The 15,816-nt window shown below is 35.8% G+C and overlaps 1 protein-coding gene across 1 annotated transcript in view; it reads left to right on the plus strand.

The window, feature by feature from the left end:
- Positions 1-7,984: 7,984 nt before the first annotated feature.
- The window catches only part of lypd6 (LY6/PLAUR domain containing 6), a 28,921-nt gene continuing 21,089 nt past the window's right edge, over positions 7,985-15,816 (plus strand). Inside the window, exon 1 of the mRNA XM_026928312.3 lies at positions 7,985-8,216. The gene's annotated coding sequence lies outside the window, so the exon portion shown is untranslated. The remainder of the gene's footprint in view (positions 8,217-15,816) is intronic.

Below are 15,816 nucleotides of genomic sequence, written 5' to 3' on the forward strand. Positions count from 1 at the left end.
TAGTGTCGTTGCTGTTGTTTATTTTTATTTGTTATTATGTTTTTTATTAGAATTATTTTTTTTTAAAGGAAAAGTAATTTTTGTTTGTTTTTTTATGGAAGTTTGATTCACTGCGTATAATGTTCATATTATTATTATTATTATTATTATTATTATTATTATTATTATTATTATTATTTGCCTTTTTTCTCAATAATTCTGGACTTGACTAGGAATATTATAGCATTCTTTATCATAGTATACTCTCACACCAGCGCATCATCATACAGTATGCCTGCTGTTATTCTATATTAAAATATAAACATTTCATTTTGTGATAATCAAATGATAAAATGTGGCTTTTACCATTTGTTTATTGAATTGTTTTTAATATTTTATAATTGCCTGTATTGGAGATGGTGTGTGTTGTGCTGTAATGTATATAATGCAGGGTGAAAAAGCAGACATACTTGTAAAGTGGCCGCGTGTTTGATTTTCTGTAATGAACACAGTGGATGAGGAAAGGCAGCTGTTCTGCACCATCTCACTGACTGTCTCTTCATTAAAACAGACCTTTTTTAACCCCCTCCAAGCTTACACACCCAAAAGAAACACACAGCATTACATTCAGGCCTTGTGAGGCCATGTTTAAAGGTTCTCCTGAATTTCTTTTGGTCCTGGCTCTAATAAATCTGCTCGTGTTTTATTTAAGAATACAGTGCATGGAATAGTTAACTAAAGTAATATGTTGAGGCGTACTGTGAAAGAATTCATTCAGGGTCTTGAAAGTAAATTTTAAAGGGTGTTATATGAATCTAATCTGCGGTAAGTGACATGTAATATACGCAAGTAGATCCTGTTTTTCAGAGGGTGCATGTAATGCCTATCCATGGACATGCAGGGAATGCACTTAGACCCTTTTTTTTTTTTTTAACTTTAATGGAGGGTAAGATCTGGTGTCTGTCTTGCCATCCTGAAAGGGCCTCTGTCCTCATTCTTGTGCTCATCACTGTTAGTATTGTCTCTGGTGATGGACAGGCCTGGGGCTGATAATCTGGCTGAGGACGAGCCATAAATGCACTGAGACGCTTTCAGCATCCATAGACATATGCGATTATGAAACTCTGAACTTATGAAATTTCCATATTTGTAGAAATATGGAAGAATATTGTGGATCTGTGTTTAAGCCCGTGGTTCAGAGTAACTGTATTGTATGTACATAATAAAACACTTTGGGGTGTGCTGTTATAGGAAAATAATCAATGACACTGGTGGAATGCAGCCAGAAGCGAAGCCGAGTTACTGTTACTTTCCTATAACAGCACTCCCAAAGCGTTTTATTCTTTTTATACCACAGCAATTTGCCAACGATTACAATTTTTTTTAATTAATTGTAAAATGACACTTCATACATTTTCTCCATTTATAGTTACAGTTAATGATGTGGAATTAACGTCCATGAAACAAGTCAGTTCTTTTTATCACTTAAGTTATAACCGCTATAAATAGTCATTCGCTCACCAGCCTCTCTTTTTTTCTTCTCTCTCTCACTCCATCCTGAAGACTTTCCCATGTTAGAAAACTTAGCTACAGCTTTACATCTGACTGTGACACTGGAGACTCCTTCCAAAAATGCAACATAAATGTCTCCTTGCAGGAAACTTCCATATCAGCAGTTATACATGTTGATCTGTTTATGTGGAGCGTCTGGTATAAAAGTCCCTGTATAAGCTGTTTCTACAGAAATGATCATGTATTAGAGCAAGTGCATTAATACAAAACTGTGTAATGTAATATAATAATATTATGTAATAATATTAAAATAATGTAATATAAATCAAACAACATTCTGACCAATTAGATTTGAGAATTCATCAATTCACTCTGTGGTAAAATATTAGCATTTTTATTACACTATATTTCTTATATAGTATTTTTACTTTAAATATTATATAGTGGTATCCCAGATTCCTAACACAGGAAATAAGAAATGGCATTTTATGTGTCTGAGGCTCAGCATACATGCAGGATTTAATCCCTTTACACGCAAATCTAGTTATGACTCGCCCAAACTCAATCATATAATTACTCTCTGGGATATGATACTGTATTCAAGAAGATGAATCCCCAAGCAGCCGTGCTGATTAACTGAGCTAAAAGATGTTTATCTATTACCGCTCTAATTTAAAAAAATCTGATCTTAGACGTACATGATAATGACAGTCCTGTAACAATGACATATCTAATCCTAATTCTAACTAAAGGCCAATTTCAAAGAAAATGTCAAAGGAATTCTTTCCTTTCTTTCACAATTCAGCTCAGTTAGTTGTTCATAGATATATATTTAGCTATGGCTATTTTTTTTAGCCAGTCTCTCTCACCCTCTCTCTCTCTCTCTCTCTTTCTCTCCTCAGTTCATTTCTAATCTCTCTTCCTGTCCTGGTGCCTTGCCCCAGGGTCAAATTCTCCACATCTCGCTTCTCGTCCCTTCATTATGTGAAACTGGAGCAGGTTGTAATTACGGAAAACGGGCTGATTTATAGACTCAAAACTTTTAAGCAGAACTCTAGTGGTGCATGAAACTTCGACATGGTCCTGATGGTGCTTTCACACAGGACAGGAGATGTTAATCCAGATGTGCCCGTGGGTTGGTTGTTAAAGTAAGACGGAACCTGTTTCGATTTGGTAAGCACATGGCAAAATTATTACCAAAAATTTTTTAGACAGCATAAAAGCACTTTGTTTGTATGTTATTTTGTCTGTATATATTTTAGGCACATGTCAATATTTGGGTATATTATTGGATATAATTTTGTACATCATATGGAAAAAAAAATTCTTAGATGTGGGAAAATTGCTACACGTTGTTAATGGTGTTGTTGTTGTTAGTAGTACCTCTGAATTATTAATCAAGAAGAATTGCAAGAAATCCATTATGTAAGGAATAAAACACTTAGGGGAGTGATGTTATAAGAAAATAATCAACAACGGGGTGGTATGATGTGATGGTATGATGGTATGACATAAAGCGGAGTTACTGTTACCACCCCAACACATTATATCTCTGGAATCACTTCCCCAAAGTGTTTTATTCCTTTTATTCCACAGCAATTTGCCAAAAAAACCTTTTTATGAAAATATGATGTCATATTTTTGTGTTTATAGTTACGTTTAATTTTGTGGAATGTCTGTGAAACAACATCTACCAACTATAAACACTGAACAATCACTGAATCATTCAGCGGTTCATTAAATATGACAAAAACAAATCTGTGATTTTTACACAAAAAAGAAAATTATTAGAATTACTTAAATGCTTGAAGTTCTGTACTAAATTAATTCATGTAAATACTTTACTGGGTTAAATTCACTGTAAATTGATTTAATTTCGAGCATTATGTATGGGCTGCTTTTAGTATTTCTTGTTCTGTGTTGGCGTTAAGGCCCGAGGCTATTGTATTATGAAATGTTTTGAAAGATCAAGTGATTCTGTAAAGTTTTCTTGCTTCACCCTCTTTGTGTTTCTCAGTCAGGTGTGTTCAGGCAAGCTAGCGTTCTGCCAGCTCAGTCTTTACGAAAGCTGATATAAGGCCATATACCTGTTGGAGTTCTTCTACTTGTTGGAACATGTAATGGTGTTAGTGGCCATTAAAGTTGTAATGATGATAAATAACTTGCGACATCAGATGTTGAGATTGACATGCTAAGCTCCCTTGCAAGAAATAAGTAAGTCTGAGTAAAATTTGCTAACAAAAAATTAAACTTCTAGTTAAAATTACGGACATTTTTATGAGAATAATCCATGGTGCCATGTAAAGCTTCCTTAAAAATATGCTAGGTTAAATTTACTAAGACTTTGTGTGGAAATTGTTACCACACTCTTCTTGAGTAAATCTCACTCCAGTATTTTTTCAGTGCAGTCATCCATCACCAACCTTTCTTTTTCTCTCAATCTTTATGTTAAAAAGACAAAAAAAATCAGCTTGTCATGTTAGAAAGACAGCAGAAAGTGCAAAGATCAAATCTTAATACAAAATATACAAAGAAATATACCAACACCAGGATTTAATCATGTTAAATGCATAAAAAAATTATTATTTTTTAATAACATTAAGGAAAGACATATAATTATACAGTATGAGGACAACAGGGTTAGTACTATATCATATAGTCTAAAGTTTATCTTGCCTATTAATATTAAACCAAACGATATCAAACATAGTGAAAATTCTGGCACCCTGGGGACAGCCAGCACATCCTCATTCCAAACATCACACACACACATCCTATCTGAATGCACACACACTCCATGCCGGTGCTTTGAAGTGCACGTTTTGACAGTCGTGGTTATGTGCTGTTGATGGATTTATGTACTCTGTATGTAAATGTGAGCCGAGTAGATTTTTCCAGTGGAAGCCTTCTAAAAATACAGTCACTATAACTATAACGCTGATTCCCTCAATGACTGGGAAAATGTTGCTCAGTGTCGGGGCTGTGAAAAGATTTGACAAAAAAAAGGCTATTTATAGATATGAAGAAATGAATAGGGAAATAGCACACTAGGCTCACCCAATTGATGGAATATTCCAAGGAATGTTTTTTTTTCAGCTTATTTAATGGACTTATCAAAACAAATTTATGTGAACCAAAAGTATGTGAACATCAGACTATCATACCCATGTGTGCCCTTTCCAAAACCATGGGCATTAACACAGATTTATTCCCCCTTTGCTGTTATAATAAGCTCCACTCTTCTGGGAAGGCTTTCCACTAGATGTTGGAGTGTGGCTGTGGGGATTTGTGATCATTCAGCTACAAGAGCATTAGTGAGATCAGACACTGATGTTGGTGAGGAGGTCTGGGGTTCAGTCGGTGTTCCAGTTCATCCCAAAGGTGTTCAGTGGGGTTGAGGTCAGGGCTCTGTGCAGGACACTCGAGTTCTTCCACTCCAACCTTCACACACCATGTCTTCATGGAGCTCGCTTTGTGCACAGGGGCATTGTCATGCTGGAACAGGTTTGAGCCTCTTAGTTCCAGTGAAGGGAAATTGTAAATCTACAGCATACAAAGACATTCTATACAGTCGTGTGCTTCGGGGAAGAGCCACGTATGGGTGTGATGATCAAGTGTCCACATACTTTTGGCCATATAGTGTACTTATGGGTCATTATTTCTGCATTAGCTTGACAGCTAATATTCCAACTGTAGCCTAGTAGTAGCTACTTTTGTTACAGCATCGGCTTCCTTCATTTTTTTGCCTTGCGTTCATATGTTCTGACAATGAGGTTGAAATGTTTGTTACTAAAGATCACTGTATAAACAATTGTTTCAAGGAAGATTTGGTGCAGGTGGAGGCTGAACATAAATACAGAGAGTATCGTTTTCCTACTGTCAGAATCGTTTAACAGGATAATGGAAAACTCGTGGCGTAAATGGGATTAGTGACTGGAAGTGTCTTTGGAGATCCACTGTGTCCGAAAGAGTATCCATCAGTACTGATAGAAGGACAACCAAACAAAAGCAGCTCCATTTCAACAAACGATGGTGGCTGCTTAATAAACGAGTGGTTATTTTTTTATTCCTAGTATTAGGAACCTATACACTGCATAACTCAGTGATGTTTCTTAACTGACTTCTCGACTGAGATCATACTTATAACTCCTAAATTATTAAAATGATAACTTCATGAAATGCACAAAATGATTGCAACTGAACCTATAGCGTGATTATTCAAAAGTAGAAGGCAATTTCATAGTTTGTTGGCTATTAATATCAGGAAACTTTTTTAAAGAATTGAGATAAAAAAAAAAAAAACTAAATCTAATATAAAGCTGAAAATGGCTAATGTTCTCCCCAAGGCAGTGGTGTGCACTGTTTAAGATATAAGATACACTGTTTAATGCGCAGGTGAGTCACGCACGGTGAAAGAGACCTTTAAAAGAGCATTCCTAACATTTTTTGCTTCAAGTATAAAAACCACAGACATTTTAATAGCCTAGAGAAAGCTCTATTCAAAGGGATACCCGAGTTCTTTGAATGTTGTCTTGAGATTACTAATTAAGCTACTGGTAAATTAGCTCTTGTTCTTAGTAAGTGATAATCACACTACACACAGGATTGCTCTCATTCTGTGCTTGTAGCTCAACAAGTTTCATAATTTACGACTTTAAACCAAATGTGGACAAGGCAGCTGTCTTCTGTTTGCAGAAATACACAGATCTAATCTCTGAAATGTAAAACTGGGGTGTTTATGTCTCTGTAAAAATGCTAGCCACAAAAGCAACCTCTTAAGATTATTCTGAGGGAGTTGAAACCTTGCAAGACCTCCATATTTCCCTTTCCTTTGTTAATATTTTTACCTCAAAACATTAAATTATGATGAACATCTTGCACGTTAGCAACATTTCTAATGCTGTTATGTATTATGTAAGAATATATGCAGTTTAAAGGAGCAGTTAGTCATTTTTTTTTAGAGTCTTTCTGTCTGTGGGCCAAACTGCACTTGCGGTGAAAATAGTGACACGCCTTCCCCTCCTCCTAACGACCCAAACCCCTCCTCTGAGTTGCCTTTTACGGTAAAGGGGCGGTGCCATGTAACTGTTCCAGCTGGAGGTGGAGCTAATTTCTGGGCTGGAAAGATGTAGCAAAGAAGAGAGCAACCTGTAATGAAAAAACTGGTGATAACCAAAGTTTCGACTGTGAAATTACAGCGATCTTTTATGCTCATAACTTGTCACACTGTTCAAGATCCCAATAAAACCTCTGAACTCTATAACAAACTGTGAGATAATGTGCTGTCCATGTCAGATTATATGACGAAGATCCTCTAACGATAGACCTACGATTAAAGAAAACGACAATGTTCTGCTTCCGTTATCAATCAGCATGATTTGAGCTCATGCAGAAAACCGGGGTCACATAAACAGATAAACTATAAACACATAAACTGTTATTCAAAGTGAGTTTGAGGTAATAAGGATATTTTTTCTGTCCATTAGCATGTTTTGTTTTATCTGTAGCTGTTCTGTGAGTTTTGCAAAATCCTATGCCGTGTCCTAGCAGTGCTCACCTTCTCCGATTTTCATCAAAGAATTTCGGACACGTCGTCAGCCGTCTTTGGTCACATGATGGCGTCTAAAACCGCCGATCTCGACTCACAAACCAAAGAATTATTTTACGATGTGCGATTTTCGTCTGCGACAGTAAAATTTAGTTGAAAATCGTACGGAGTGAAAGTAAAGATATCTTTGAAATTATGTGACTATACGTCCTTGAAAGCATTGCAAACAAAATATTACTTTTATCTCTTATATGTTTAAAACATGCATCTGCTATTTTTATGTTTGTTTGTTTGTTTGCTTGTTTGTTTGACTCCAGATCACTGAAATTATGGCATTAAACTACAATATTCATGGCATCTATGTACTAATATGGCATCTAAATACTAATATGGCGTCTAAGTACTATTTTGTTTGTTTGTTTGTTTGTTTTTTACAGTTTGATGAAAATGATTTTGGATCATTTTCAAACTGAAAGCTTTTTCTTTTACTCACTCACCACCAGCAGAGGGCCATGTAATAAAATGCAACCTACAGTACACTGATCAAAACCTGACTGTCAGAAACTTTCAGAAAATAAAAGCAAGGTTAGTTTTTTGAACTTGGACTTCATAGTGATAACCAAAAGTTAGATTCTTCTGAAATAAATGTGCATATGAACCTAACTGCACCACTTATACAGTGTAAGCTGTAATACTGTCCCCTGACATTATAATAAAAAATACTAATATTTATAATACTGTACTATTTAGATAGAAATAGTTACAGAAACATCTCCAGTTCTGAATGAACAGCTAGTCTGAGATTGTCCTTCTGCCACATGATCACTGTAAATGTTAACACTAGGATCTTGTACTCTTGTTTATTAGGATGTGGTTTGGGTTGAAGCTTGTAAAAGGAAAACACTAGTTGTGGGCGGGTGAAGAGGTTTAAAAGGGCTCAGGTGCGCGCACCCGCGTAACTAGAGCGCGCACACCGGAAGCGGCGCGCGTGTGCGCGTCCACGCTGCGGACTTGTGACAGCACAAAACCCGGAGGAGCAGAGAGATGGACTGTGTAGTGATCTGGTGAAAAAAAAGAGAGAGAGAGAGAGAGAGAAAGCACAGAGAAGAGAAAGCAGGAGAGCTTTGGAGCTGAGGCTGAAGTTGATCAGGAGAGAGAGGGTTTATTTCTGCTTCCGGTGAGTAGGGTTTCTCTCCAGCTCTCTGCTGCACTGTTTGTTTTGGTTCAGTAGGTGAGGCTGTGAAAGCAAAACACGTCAATGGGACTGAAAGGTGGTTTTGTTGAGCAGGAAAGTCTCCAGTGTGAGGGAACATCTCCAGTGCTCAGCACTGCTGCTGTTACTGCAAGTGTTCAGTTCAGGTCTCTGACTCAGTGTAAGCTGTGTTCAGTGCAGAATAACCAGCTTCTCTAGCTGAAATTTTATTCTTTTTTTTTTTGTCTGCCTATGTGCACAAAAAAAAAAAAAAAAAATTCTGCTTATATGCACAGAAAAAAAAACTGATTATATGCACAAAAAACTTCTTATAAACAAGTTTATAAAAATATCTATATTAAAAAATGACACATTGGAGAATGTGGTGTTGAGATCATACGAAATAACAATAATTCATTTATAAAAAGATGTATTCTTCTTCTTCTTCTCCTTCTTCTTCTTCTTCTTATTATTATTATTATTATTACTTAAAATTTATTAGATGTCCACTATTAGGTGCTTTACAGTCTGCATCACCTTCTAATAATAATAATAATAATAATAATAATAATAATAATTATATATATATATATATATATATATATATATATTATGTATGTATGTATGTGTGTGTGTGTATATATATTTATATATATATTATATATATATATATATATATATATATATATATATATATATATATATATATATATATATATCTTAGAAGGTGACAAAGATTATATGAATATATATAGTTTGTATGAATAGATTGTATGAATATATATTATATATATAGTTTATCCTTCATCTCATCTCCTGGGAAAGGTCAGGAATGATCCATGTGCGTTAAGTGGGAATGTGTTAAGTCCTGTGCTATGCCATGTATGCATGGTTCGATTTCACGGTTATACTGGACCCGAGCCGTGGTCAGATTGGACTGCCGGTGCCCAGGGCGAGTCCAAACACAAGCAGGTGCATGAAATTCATACACACTAGTGTATGTGTGTGTGTGTGTGTGTGTGTGTGTGTGTGTGTGTGTGCATGAGTCTTTGTACTTGAGAAACTCTTTGTTGGAGTGAACGTATTTTTTTTCTTTAAATCAGCTTTTAAAGAACAGGACGACAAATATATTGTTAATGTATATTTCTATATTAATACTTTTACGTAGATTTATACAGTTCACACTCTAAGACTCTAAGGTGTATTCCCACCTTGCTCCCAGCGTTCCCAGGACAGGCTCTGGATCCATCACCATCCTGACCAGGATAAATTGCTTACTGAAGATGAATGAATGAATGAATGAATGAATGAAGGAATTACATCCGGCTGTTGCTTTTTTTTTTGTTTTGTTTTGTTTTTTTTGAAATCCATGAAAATAATTAATTTAAAATAATTCCTTTCTTCACTATTGTAAGATACTCTTTGTCTGCTGATTTTTAACTAATATAAGTCAATAGAAAAAAGAAGTCATATAAAACATCAGTGTGTGTTAATTCCATGTTATACGTTATATGTTTATAGTCAGTATATAGAAAATTATTATTAAATCATTGTGACTGCACCCTGGTGTTTCATGTGATTCATAGGATTATTACAGTATTACAATCAATAGGAATTTGAGCATTTTACAAATGAATGTTTATTTTACTCACTTTTGATGGTTTTGCACTGCAGTTTTAACCTTTATATATTTATAGTCCATTTTCAGCCAAATCCATGCATTAATTTGAACTCTTATTGATTTGTCTCCTCTTATTTAAACAGTAATCAGAAATGTTATTGATCATTTGGCATTGAATTGATGAATATTGAGTTCTTTAGGAAAAAATAATTCGCAAATGAAAAAAAAAATGGAGACAAAAACAGCCTGACCACATGCCGGCCATGTTCGTGAGGCGATACGTGTTTCAGCTTTGCTTAATCCACCACACACATTGTTTTTTTTCCCCATATTATACAATTCCATATTTCTTGCTTCTAACTGTATCTTCCTTTATACTCCATTATTTCTGGGCGATCATCACGATGATAGGTTACAGTATCACTTTTGTGATAAAATAAAATTGGTTTATTGATATAGCTCCAGATTTATTTGAATCAAGAGCTTATTAAGTTTTCTGTTATTTTCATTCCTAGTAAAATTCTTATGAAAATGTTATTTCTTCTCAAACAATTTCTTTTAGATGTTGTATGGATAAAAAGCAAAAGTGTAATTAATTGTGATATCTTAATATCATTCTACCACTAGGTAATATCATTAGTAATTAATTGCAGTAATTGCAGTAATGATACTGGTTGGGTGAGTTGCCCACTGAGGCATGAGGAGTTATTTAGCTCTATGCCTCTAGCAGAAGTGTGTTAGGACTCGAGTGTGTCCTGCTGAAAGCCATTAAAGGTTCATGCAGAGAGGAAATCCACAGTGCCGGACATGGCCTTCTTTTGTTGTGTGATCTGAGAGAAGTGCAGTGTCTCGAAGGTAGTTGGCAGTTGTTTTGCTTCATGTTCAACCTCTATACTAATATCCAGTGTAATCATGTCTGGGCAGTGATAATGTATGGCGTTATAATAAAGTAATACAGATCCAGCCTGTAAAGAGTAACGGAAATGCACATTTTTAGTGCAACTTGCATAAAAAAAGAATAGAATTACAGCACCCTATCCAAAGCCCATCTGTGGGTTTGATAAAGGGAAAGCAGTGAAGCAGCACAATCCCTCAAACAATGGATCCAAGGGAATATTTTAGCGATGAAAAGATCCACAGTAGCCCACGCAAGACCCCTAATAGTCGAGGAGTCTCTCGGGTCCTGTTTATCTGATGGTACTGAGGCCGCTGAATATTAGTGCTCCAAATCACAGCAATGAGCCAGCATATAGGTTTTTGTGTGTTTATGAGAATAAGTTTATTCATGCTGAAAAATAGGGCTGGGCAATATGATGATATAATATCAATATTGTGATATATTATGAAACGGTACGATCATTAATATATTTTTAAAATTACAGCCTTTGATTAGAAGCAGCAGATTAGATATCACAGTTTTGTGCAGAATTTATTATTTCTTATTTTCATGTTAAATAATTTTTAGAAGTTATGTAAATGTAAAAGTAAATAAATGAGAGTATTATTAAATTGTTGTTGTAGTTGTTGTTTTTTTTTGCAAGACTACTGTTTTGCTGGCAGATCTATATATTGTGACATCATATATCTTAGAAGCATCATGCTATATTTTTGTCATATTGCTCACCCTTCCCAAGAAATCAACTAAAACACATGAAGTCAGTTTGTCACAGTTTGTCATGTAAACTACTGTCAGAACCTTTAAGCACCTTTTTCAGTCTAACAGCTAGTTGCCTGCTATTAGCTTGCAGGTAATTTTGCATTTTTAACTCTGCCTTTCAGCCTCAGTGCTGCCAGGTCTGTTTAATCTTTTCAGTAAGACCTTGACATCTTGACATCTGTGAAAGTTATGATGTTCATTTGATGATCTATGTGGCGTCACTGTTGTTAGCCATGCGGTTGTTAATCATTTTCAGGAAGACTGAAGCACTGATTTGACAGATCACTCCAGTGTTTGATGGATTAGTCTGCTCCTTCCTGCCAGGATACCCTGTTAGCTCAGTCATGAGAAATGGGCTGTCGGATGTGTGCCGAGACCAGATTCATGCCCGTTAGCCTGGACACTTTCAATTATGGGGGCTTTTGATGGAAGGCGGTGTCACATGTTTGTGTATCAGACGGCCCTAAGTGACATTAGCTGCCATGATATTAGCAGATGTGTCCTCTGTTTTCACCCAGATGGTTTTAAAGAGAGATGGAAGAGTGTCATTTGAAACGTGCTAATGACAAGTTGGAAGATGCAATGAAGGTGTGCATGAGGGTCATTATGAGCCGTCAGTAGTCTACATGCTAGGGCTGGATGGTGTAGCCAACATTTGGTATCACAATGAAGTCTTTTGAAAGTGAATGAAAGTGGGAGCATCACAATTTAATGTACATTGTTATTATGTAGTTTCCAACATGTAAGCTGTCTTCTATTGGTGCAACACATCAGCATTGAGTCTCTTTCTGCTTTTCCAATGTCAGCATATAAAACCAGCATATTGCTTTCACTAACACTCCTTAGTGTCACCTGAATAACTGAACGACAAGCTAGAAAAATTCCAAAATGATACTCCATCCTCCATTTTGATGAAGTAACTGGTGCAGATTATAGCAAATCATGAACGAGCTTGAGAAACGGCTGTACATCAGTTTCACATTTTAGCCTGCCTGCTATTTTAGCTGTGCGTCCCCATTTTAAACCAAATACTTGATTTGCACTTGCTGTACTTCAATGGTGTCTCATTTCTACTGGTACACACACACCACTGCTACCAGCATGACGGTTAAAAGCCAAAGAGATGCTGCAGGTGTGAGGAATGCCCCGTCCCGCGATGCTGTATTTGTGTTCTCTCAGGTGTGTGGATCACTTTCAGCGTGCTGAATGTTCGGGACTCAAGTTACACACTTTACCGTGCTTGTCACTTCTTACCTAATCGGAGTGGCTGAAAAATGGGACCTGTTTAAGTGCTTAGTCTTAGTCAGTGGCTGATGCAGTCCTTTTTATGTCATTTTTAGCTAATCTTTTGATCCAAAGCTACAGCAGTCCAGCTGATATTAGTATATGTCAAACAAATACAGCAAATCATAGTATAATGTACTATTTCAAAAAAATCAAAATGGAAAAAATATGGTGTTTTGGTGGATTTATGTCTTTCCCACTAGAGTACAGTCAAATGTATCTAATGTTTAATATTTAGATAGATATCTACTCTCATATATTTCTAAATATATCTACTATTTATCGATTTCTATCATTTTCTTATGACCTTGTGATACAACAAATTGAAGATTATTAACCCTATTTCTGACTTTTTTTTTTTTTGATACTAATTCCAAGATGAAAATGTCGCAGATCATTCTGCTTATTTCTTGACATAAATGCTTGATATAAGCAAAATGATCTGGCAATACAAAAAGTTTAATCTTATAGTTGTTTAATAGTGATTAAGTGAGTAATATTAGATAGATTTGCTTACATAGTTAACATTTTTAAGCTTGTTTAGAAATAATTTTATGCAGTGTTTGCAATACAGTTGTTTGTTAAGATAGTAGTATAAATATATCTCCATATCTGAGATATGACGGTGACTAAAATAACCTTTCTGTTTAATTTGAGCTCTAAATTATAAGTACTTTTATTACATTTTTAGATTTGTTAATAGAGAATTAAATAAAACAGTTTTACTTTTAGTGAGAAATGAAATCTGAATGGATTTAAAAGATAGTGTTACAAGCGGACAGAGTTGCTTTGCGTGACTCCACAGCTTCCATAAACTCAATGCTGGTCTCAGTACAGTGGTGTAATGGAGATGGGGCTGGGTTCAGCACGCACAAAAATGAATGAGTCCCATAAAATTCACCGCGAGCACTCATCTGTCACTCCATTAGAGCGAGTGCAGCTCAGAGCGAGCCACGTCTTCATCCAAACTCTTTGTTCATCTCCAGCAAACTCGACACACATCTGATAAAGCTTTTCTCTGCATTCTTTACTCGTTGCTCAAGAGTGTGCGGCAGAGCGTATAAAAGCATCCCTCGCCATCGTACATTACTTATGCTGTTTTTGAATTATTTAGTGAAGTTTGTGCTTCACATTAGCTGCATGGCTGACCAGCACAGGATCTCACTGCATGACTGTCTGGGGATTGTGAGATTGACATTTTGGACATTGTGAGTTTTTTTTTTTTTTTTTTTTCATCACTCATCGGGTGAACACATCTTTCATTACTTTAAAGATCTATGTTTTCCAAATACCTATAAAAAGGATTGTAGAGGGGATTTGTGCCATGCCTCCTGGTCAGATATTGAGGAAAACATGGCTTTCTTACACAAAGCAGGGGGTTCCATGTCAGATTTTGATGCTAATTAGCTCCTCTTGGGCCTCATTTCAGTGTCTTGCCGAGCAGATGTATTCGATTTGTCTTTCCAAAGGCTTCTCTTGCACCCTGCAGTGAACCTGCTGCCGTTCTCTATTACTATAGTGTTATCATAGAGCATAGAGCAAGATTAGAGTAAATAATAGTAGCACTTTTGTATTTCCGAACTGCACTTTAAAATCCTTTGTTTGGGAAATTTGGTATTTATGATACAGTTATAATCCTAGGAACTGATGTGTAGGAATAGTGTATTAGCTACTTTTTTTTTTCTCCCTTTCAGCCATAATATGATCATGACTGAATCTGTGTGAATAGAAAATCTGATCAGCATTTTTATGGTATGGCAAATGTGTTTAATGTTCTTTTTTTTTTTTTTTTTTTTTACGTCTGTATGCACAGTGGATCTTTACAGTGCTTTGCAAGAGTACATTGAATTTTTTTAAATCCCCTGTTGATAAAGAGCAGTGTGAATAATCCTCTTGCATCAGTAGCCAATTCAAATATTCTCTATTTATCTAGTGATTTGCCTTTTAATCATTTCTTTTGTAGTTCAGCATAGTCGGTCTATAAATGTAGTTAATTGATGGATGCTTGGAAACGTGGACGTTTAGTTTAAAGTGTTTAAAACTGAACTGAAGATCCCTTTACAAACACTCACCATGCACTTTATTAGGAACACATGTACATCTGCTTATTCATGCAATTCAGTTAGCCAATAGTGTGGCAGCAGTGCAGTACAGAAGATCATGCAGAACTTCAATTAATAATCATATCGTTGAATAAAAATGTGATCTCAGTGACTTTGACCGTAGCGTGGTTGAGTATTTCATAGTTTGAGTATTTCAGAAACTGCTGATCTCCTGGGATTTCTCTAGAGTGTCTCACAGGATGGCGCGAAAAAAAAAAAGGCTCACTGAAATATGTTCGCTGGATATTTTTTGTTTTTCACACCATTTTGTGTAAAATCTAGAGACTGTTGTGCAATTCCTAGGAGGTTCTGAAATACTCAAACCAGCATGTCTGGCCCCAACAATCCTGTGACAGTTAAAGTCACTGAGTTTGCATTTTCTTTCCCCATTCTGATGTTTGATGTGATTAACTGAAGCTCTTGACCTGCATCTGCACGATTTTATGCATTGTGCTGCTGCCACATGAATGATTGTGTGTACAGGTATTCCTATTAAAGTGGCCAGTGAATGTACATTCATCCTGTTTTAAATTATTTGTTCCTACATGTTGGACATTTTTTACATTGGACATTTTGGCCTTGTAACAGATCAATCATGTGAGAAGTTGAGAAGAGGAATGTTTGAGTTCTGTACTGAGTGTTTGCTTGAAGGCAGTTTCCTCTCTGTGCGCAATGACTGACCCAGTTTCTCTTAGGATGCATGGTCACTCTCTATAAAGAGCAAACCATCCTGCCTTACTTTGAAGTAGGAGGCTCACATAATTGTAGTTTGAAGTTTTATGCCCCATATCTAATTACATTGCCTTTCATGCTCATCCTGTATCCTGCAACAAGACATGCCCAGACTTTTATCAAAATTAAAATACCTTTTTTATGAATGAATGAATGAATGAATCTTATCTTAATTATAGGACTTGTTTT

The sequence above is a fragment of the Pangasianodon hypophthalmus genome, chromosome 5 (genome assembly GCF_027358585.1).
Source record: "Pangasianodon hypophthalmus isolate fPanHyp1 chromosome 5, fPanHyp1.pri, whole genome shotgun sequence".
Classification (NCBI taxonomy): domain Eukaryota; kingdom Metazoa; phylum Chordata; class Actinopteri; order Siluriformes; family Pangasiidae; genus Pangasianodon; species Pangasianodon hypophthalmus.